Source organism: Manis javanica, chromosome 15 (genome assembly GCF_040802235.1).
Source record: "Manis javanica isolate MJ-LG chromosome 15, MJ_LKY, whole genome shotgun sequence".
NCBI lineage: Eukaryota > Metazoa > Chordata > Mammalia > Pholidota > Manidae > Manis > Manis javanica.
Window position 1 is genome coordinate 34,146,882 of NC_133170.1, and position 8,308 is coordinate 34,155,189.

At 39.9% G+C, this 8,308-nt stretch overlaps 1 pseudogene; it reads left to right on the forward strand.

Annotated features, from left to right (window-relative positions):
* The first annotated feature begins 2,379 nt into the window (after positions 1-2,379).
* Positions 2,380-3,435, forward strand: LOC140846381 (olfactory receptor 1D2-like; annotated as a pseudogene).
* The last annotated feature ends 4,873 nt before the right edge of the window (positions 3,436-8,308 follow it).

The following is an 8,308-nucleotide window of genomic DNA, read 5'->3' on the forward strand; positions in this document are numbered from 1 at the left end:
ATTGGCACATACAAACAGAAAGCTGTGGACCAATCTTATTTATAAATATAATTACAAAAGCCTAAATAAAACATTAGCAAATCCTATTTCATTACTTTATGCCAGAACAAGGCTCTGATAAACATCTAATATGTCCATTATTAAATGGCTATATTAAGAAATCTATTGCCAATGATAAGCTCTGGAAAAGCGTCTGATCAAAAATGCCACAGCCATCTATGATTATTGAGATAGTATTGTAAAATATAAATAGAAAGATAGTCGCTAAAATATACACCTTCTTTTGCTTCAAATCCTTTAAGCTCCCATTATAATTAGCACACATACTACAGGTGGATCACGAAGAAGGCAGCATAGCATGAAGAAGACAAGTAATGACTACATAGCATCTTACTACGCTCATGGACAGTGACTGCAGTGGGCTTGTGGGAGATGATAATATGGGTGAGTGTTGAAACCGTAATGTTGCTCATGTGAAACCTTCAAAAGATTATATATCAGTGATACCTTAATTTTAAAAATCTTTTAAGCCCCTTATTGCATTTAGAAAACAATTTTAAAACCTCAATAAAACTCTGCATGCTCCAGACCCTGATGCCTGCATGACCTCATATATCACATGTATTTATATTCTATTTTAATCTAATATTTTAAATGTTTTGGGAAAAATACAAAATATTTATCTAATGTTTTCCCCTAAATAATTAGACAGCTGTTCCAGTGCCATTTATCAAATAATGTCATCCTTACCTACCAATTTAAAGTACTATCATAATAGTCTGCTCAGTCCCAGGCGTATTTAGCTCTGGTTCTGAAATTCTACCCAGTTCTATTGATCTGCTCACTCCAGCATGAACACTATGCTGTTTTAGATCCTTTTTATTTGGCAGAGTGAGTGTCCACTTCTTACTCTTTTTCAACATATTTATTTTTAGGTAGAATTTAAAATACTTCTTGTTTCACAAAAATCCTGTTATGACTTCTACTTCAAAATAGATTAAATACATTTTAGGTTAATTCAGTAGAATATGCATGTTTGCAATATTTCCTCTTTCTATTTTGAAATTGGTAAGTTTATATCCACTTATTATTAGATGGAGAATTGGAGGGTCTCACCCAATTCTTGTTAACATTTTATGCCCAGATTGTTTTTTTGATAATGTGAATGGGATTGCTTCATAGTGTACCTTCACCTTTACAAGGGGATTTCTATAAACAGTATTATTGCTAAACACAATTGGATTTTAGATAAATCTCATACATCCAATTCATATTGCCCTGTGTGACAGGATTTCAAAATGCTTGGGAAACCATAAAGAAATGAAACAATATCTATAGCTCTTATCAAAATAAAAGGAGTATTGCATTGATGGTTGTAAGAAATATAAGTGAAGAGATATTTTGAAACTGCATGCATGCCACTCAGAGCCACAACCATGGGCTTCAGAAATCACCCATTTTTAGATATTTTCCTAGAAAAGATTCATTTTCATGATTGCTTTTACTGTAAACACTCATGCAATTCCAACCTCAGTAGTAGGCAATATTTACTTAGTGCCCATGACATGCTAACTCTCTGTGTTAAGCACTTTATTATAACTCATTGTTCACATGGAGAAAGTGAGTCTGAAAGAGTTCAAGCAACTTGCCTGAGGTTTCATAGCAAGTGGCAGAGCTTGGACAGGAATTCCAGTGTCTGACAGCAGAGCCTAATCCCTGCACAGTCTGGGTTACCAGAAGCACTGTTAGTTTTGGGCCTATTCATTGTGTGATTGGTCCCTTTACTGGAGTTACTTTGTCTTTCTAATGGAATTTCAGTTGATTGTCTTAGGTTTCCCAGATATATCATCCTATCAGCAAGTAATGATGTTTTCCTTCTCCCTTCAACTACATTTACTCCCCATCCCTTGTCCAACTGTGCAATGCCTATTTCTTATAATGCATACACCTGTTTTTTAATATGAAATTCAAAAATTTTTGAACATGTAGTTGTTATACAATATTGGTTCACACCTGTTTTAAATGTCATTTAAAGATATATTCAATATCATAATATTGAATATCATATTCATAGTAATTAATCTTTAAGCACTTGAAGAGTATTGTAAGATAGTAGGATTTTTAAATAAGACACAGACATTATTCCTGTAATACTGAATATACCAGACTAGAAGTTGTTGGAATGACTTGTATATTTTCCATGTTATGTGTTTGGGCCTGTTACTATTTTGTTGATCATCTAAAAATATTCCAAAATTTATCTTAAGATATTCTCATGCTAAAAAAGTCATTTATTTTGCTTATCTGAATGTCCTTGTTCCACTGAGGACACTTAGTGAACATGTATTTCTTGGTGCTGATGTTGCAGAGGTTGGGGAAATGGATGGAGTCAACCAGAGTGGGGTCTTTGAATTCCTGCTCCTGGGGCTCTCGGAGAATCCTGAGGAGCAGGGGGTCCTGTTCTGGATGTTCCTGTCCATGTACCTGGTCACACATGGTGGTGTGACATGTGCTCATCATCCTGGCCATCAGCTCTGACTCCCACCTGCACACACCCATGCACTTCTTCCTGGCCAATCTCTCCCTCACCGACCTATTTTTTGTCACTAACACAACCTCCAAGATGCTGGCGAACCTTTGGTCCCAGAACAAAGCCATCTCCTATGCGGGGTGTCTGACACAGCTCTACTTCCTGGTCTCCTTGGTGGCCCTAGACAACCTCATTGGGGCCACGATGGCATATGACCACTATGTGGCAATCTGTCACCCCCTCCACTGCACCACAGCCATGAGGCCTGGGCTCTGTGTTTTGCTCCTTGCCTTGTGTTGCATGCTGTCTGTCCTCTAAGGCCTCATCCACACCCTCCTCACGACCAGGGTGACCTTCTGTGGGTCCCGGAAGATCCATCTTCTGCTAGATGTATGTGCTGCTGAGGATTGCATGTTCCAGCACCCGGATCCATCACACAGTGCTCATCGCCATGGGCTGCTTCGCCTTCCTCACCCCCTTAGGGATCACAATCATATCCTACATCTGCATTGTCAGAGCAGATGCTGGATACCCTCAGCTACAGGGAAGTACAAAGCCTTCTCCACCTGTGCCTCCCATTTGGCTGTGGTCTCCTTCTTCTACTTGGCATGGTTTATCTGTAGCCCCTCCACACCTACTCCATGAAGGACTCAGTAGCCACCATGATGTATGCTGTGGTGACCCCCATGATGAACCCCTTCATCTACAGCCTGAGGAACATGGACATGCAAGGGCCTCTGGGAAGGCTCCTCCTCAGGAAAGGCTTCCAGAGGTTGACATTAGGGAAATTTTGGAAAGGACATTTAAGTGGAGACTGTGAATTTCCTGCACTATGTGCAAGGCATTATCCTGTGGGGGACACAGGGGTGATGGGGACAGAGTTCCGGCTCAGAGTATGTCTGTGATGGTCACATATCTGTGATGAAGAAAAGGCATGAATGTGTAACCACATTCTCCCATACCTCATCACATTTGGCATGCTAACACTTATACTAGAATTTTGCATGATCAAATCCTTCAGCCACCTGACCACAGAATCATAGTGCTCCCATCCCAGCCCTTCGAGATATACCCAGTTATGGCCTGGGTGGGGGGATTCTGTGACACACATCCACTCACAGTCTTGTGGATTGAAATCCACCCAGAGGCTATATTAAGAGTTTATTCAGAGTCTGAGGTCCATTGCCTGGGATGACAGTCAATGAGAGAGAGATCTGATCAAACTTCTCGGCAGCTCTTTGTTTGGAGGTTTATATGCCCTTTGCCGCAGGGGTTAGAGGCAGGGAAGAAGTTACCTTAACACATCAAAGCGGTGTTTCAATGATACATTCGGGTCATGTCTTCAAAGTACAGCCCATGTGCCTCCTGCTGCTACCTGGGTGTGAGAGGAGGCCAGATTAGGACTGATAATTATTTTCCATAAGAATTCTATCAAGGGCATGAGAACCTGACTCCTGTTTGGCTTTGTTTTCTTTGATCACTGGAGACTTCATTTCTTGTCCGTGGGAGAGGGGCTGCGGGAATCTTGCTGACACAGGAGAATGGGCAGGGCATCTGCACAGCACAGAGTGAGTGTCCTGGCTGACTCAGAGCCTCTGCAGTTTGTGGGATCACCATGGGGGACCATAAAGATTTCATTTTTACATCATATTGATCATGAGGATGTAATGTGCAGTACAGTGACTGTAGTTAATTATACTGTTTTGCATATTTGAAAGTTTGTAAGAGTAAATTTTAAAAGTTCTTATCATAAGAAAAAATCTGTGACTGTATGGTACAAACTTTCAATAGACTGTGGTGATCATTTCATATACAAATACTAACTCATTATGTTATACACCTGAAGTTAATACTGTTACATGTCAATTACACCCCAATTAAAAAAAGAGAATATAATACAAGCAATGGGACATCACTCCTGAAATGAGGTACCAAATACTGATCCCTCTTTTCTTCCTCTCTGTCTCTCTCTCTATTGCTATTATTTTTGTCTCCAGAGCTTTCTTGCAAGTATACAATATATTATTAACTATAGTCACCACGCTTTAATTAGATATCCAGAACTTATTCTTATAGCTGATAGTTTGTACCCTTTGATCAGTATCCCCCTTTCCAGTCCCTGGCAACCACCTCTTTCCTCTCTGGTTCTGAGTTCTATGTTTTTAGATTCCCCATAAAAGTGAGACTGCACTGACTCAGGTCCACATTTGGACCTGTAGCCAGGTCCATGGGGAACTTGTTTCTGGGTCTGTAGCTGGGACCGTGACCCATGTTGCCACCTGAGTGCAGCCCTCCTTGGTCTTGGGCTCCCCCAGGCTTCCTATCTGAACCCCAAAGCCCCACAGTCCCTTTAATCTGTGTATGGCTGCCAAATTAGTGTCGCTAAGGGGAAATGCAAGTGGGGACCTTTCTCTATTTTGCCATATTTCTCATATATGTGTGTGTGTATATATAATTGTGCATATACATATATATATATATACACACACACACACACACACACACACATATAATGCAAATAAATCCGCAGCCTGCATCTGAGCATGTGCAGAGCTAAGTTTCTGGATCTGCAGTCAGACTGAGGTCAGAGGGCTTGCCTTGGGGTTCAGACAGATGTGCTCTGTCTCTGGGTAGACAGGACTGGTGACAAAAAAGGGCAGGAGCCTGCCTGTGGATGGCTTTAGGGTCATAGTTGGGGTTCAGACAGATGTGCTCTGTCTCTGGGTGGACAGGACTGGTGACAAAAAGGGGCAGGAGCCTGCCTGTGGATGGCTTTAGGGTCATAGCAAGGACTGAAGTTAGTGGGTCTGTCACCCAGGGGACAGATGAGTGCCACTTCTGCTTGGTCCCTGGTGGACAGTGCCGGCAGCAGAACCCACACCAAACAGGTCTGTAGCCAGGTCCACGGGGAACTTGTTTCTGGGTCTGTAGCTGGGACCGTGACCCATGTTGCCACCTGAGTGCAGCCCTCCTTGGTCTTGGGCTCCCCCAGGCTTCCTATCTGAACCCCAAAGCCCCACAGTCCCTTTAATCTGTGTATGGCTGCCAAATTAGTGTCGCTAAGGGGAAATGCAAGTGGGGACCTTTCTCTATTTTGCCATATTTCTCTATCTTTCTCTCTGGTTCCTTCCTTGCTCTAAGAAAAGAAGCTGCTGTGTTTTGAGAGGCCCTCGGTCCCATAACTGTCAGGGAATTGAATCCTACCAGTGACCCCGTGAATGTTTGTGGAAGCCTACCCGTCCCCAGCCAAGCCTTGACATGGCTATACCACTGGCTTACAGACTCGTGAGAGGACCCAGATCAAGTATTTTTGATGAAAATTTAGCATCCTTATTGATAGGTACTGTAAATTTAATATGCACACAGAATTTTGAAGACAGTATGAGAAACAAGATTGTAAAAGATCTCATTTACAATTTCCTACTATTGATTACATGTTGAAATGATATCTTAGGCAAGTTGAATAAAATAAAATATATTATCAAAACTAGTTTCATTTTTTATTTTTATCTTTAAAAATAGGGCTACTAGAAAAATTTAAATTTCCTAAGTGGCTCAGATTAAATTTCTATTGGATGGCATTGCTCTGCATGATAGTTTTGTCCTGCAAAAATGATTTATTTCTGCTTCTGTAAGCAAGAGGCAGTGAGGATGGGAGCAGATCACCTTCATTCAGTCAGGATGGAGCTGAGTCAAGGCTGAGTTTCCTTGCATGTGAGGATCTATCTATACACACATATAGGCCCTCATATGTACATACAACATATACATACAAAGTATAATAGCTATACCAAAAATGTGCATATTTAACAGTTTTTTAAAAAGCCAGTAGATTATGTACAATTTACTTCCACTAGTGAATGGCACAAATGGAGAAATGCAAGAGTTGTTTCAAGTACAATAGAGTCATTTTTCACAGGTGAAAATAAAGAGTATTATTTCAGTGTCCAACACAATGTACTCTATGAAAGTTGAAAATGCTAGACGTTTAGTACTTAAAGCAGAAAGTTACTAAAGTCTGCCTTATGTTCTGAAAAAGACACTCATAATAGACTTTTTGATTTTTGAAAAGGGGGTGAGGAGAAAGGCGGGAGTGGGAAGGAGTGTCAAGGATGGTTCCTTAGTGTCCTGAGTGGTGTTTGCCTGATGTCCAGGCAGCTGAACATCATGGTGATTATGCTAAAAAGTTCAATTTACCGATAAATCCTTGAACTAGAGGACCCAGCATATTATACATGTGGGTGTAGCTTCAAATGCAGGGCTATTCATCTCTAGGTATAGAAATTACTAAAAAGAAAGCCAGCTCTGAATAAAAATAATATAAATACATTTTCCAGCTAACATGTAACAGTGAAAATACCTGTAGATACTGTAACTTGGGGATACTGTTGATTTTAATAAAGGGAGAAAAAAATGTATGAAAGGAAGCGAATCCAATTGATATCTCAAGGTATGAGGTTTTACATTTTCAAAATGCTAACTTAAAAAAAGGGAGAGATAGTAAACACAGGAAACTTTTACTACCAAATTCTGGATACCAGATAGAGCATTTACAAATACTTGATATGCTGGATAAATTTCTCATATTTTTTATTTTCTTAAACACATATATATTAAGTGAACACCAACACTAGGGAGGAGGTAGTATTAATTTAATCAAAGGTTGACATTTGTACACGGATTGAGAAAGTGCCCACTTCTTTCTTTAGGATCTTTCAAAATCCTTCAAATTTTCCTTTTGCTCTTTGGCGATTCCCACCACAATTGAGATTCCTTAGAAATTAGTCTTACAAACACACAGACCAATCTGAATGATCAATCTGAATTAATTTGAATCTTTTTGCAAACTATATATACTTTAATTTAAATTAACAATGGACTGATACAGGTATAGTGATGTAAAACTTGTTGTCACACAATTCAATCTGATACAAAGCCCTACTGGACAGACATTTGGAGTCAGTATTCAATCACGATTTTACAAGTACATATACTCTTCATGAACTCAGTAACTTAATCTGACTAATTTAAGTCCATAAATGGAGTTTAATATGTATCACTGGTAGCTTTTTTGACTTTAAAGAGTTTTAGACGCAAGTTAGTGTAAAGGAGCCAGATCTAGAAATAATTTTTTAAAAGCTATCAAATTCCATTATATTTTTGGACATTTTATTAATTCTAAAGCTTGGTCCTATCATTTTCCTCTAAACATGTAGATATCTCAGTTTGTCTGACATACTGTACTATATTTGAATGCAGAAGAGATAATGAAAAAATTACAAGTCCCTTTCAATAGATACAAATATATGTTATGTTCACCTAAGAACTGGTGATATCAACCATGGCCAAGAGGACGGTGGACCACAGTGTTACATGAACACTGCTATAATTGTGTATGAATTCTACTGGGATCTTGGTTTTAAATATATTTACATGAAAATATTAATTTTCCTTCCAGTTACCTTTAAAGGACATACTCCTAAAGGGATGGATTCAGGCAGACTGGACTGACATATCTGGAGAAGACTTAAATTGGTTGAGAAAATCAAGATTTCAATGGTGATTAGTCTGGCGCAGGTGGAGAGCATCACTGAGAGGGACCTGGAGAATTCTACCTCGGAGCCCTCTGTGAACAGCAGGGATCAGTCAGCAGCAGGGCCTCTGGTCCTTCAAGATAGCTGGGAAGAGGGCAGGGCAGTAACTTAAGAAACTTTGAGTGCTCACTGGAAAGGACATTTTTTTCCTTCAAGTCATATTCATGGCTCCCCCCCTGCCTGC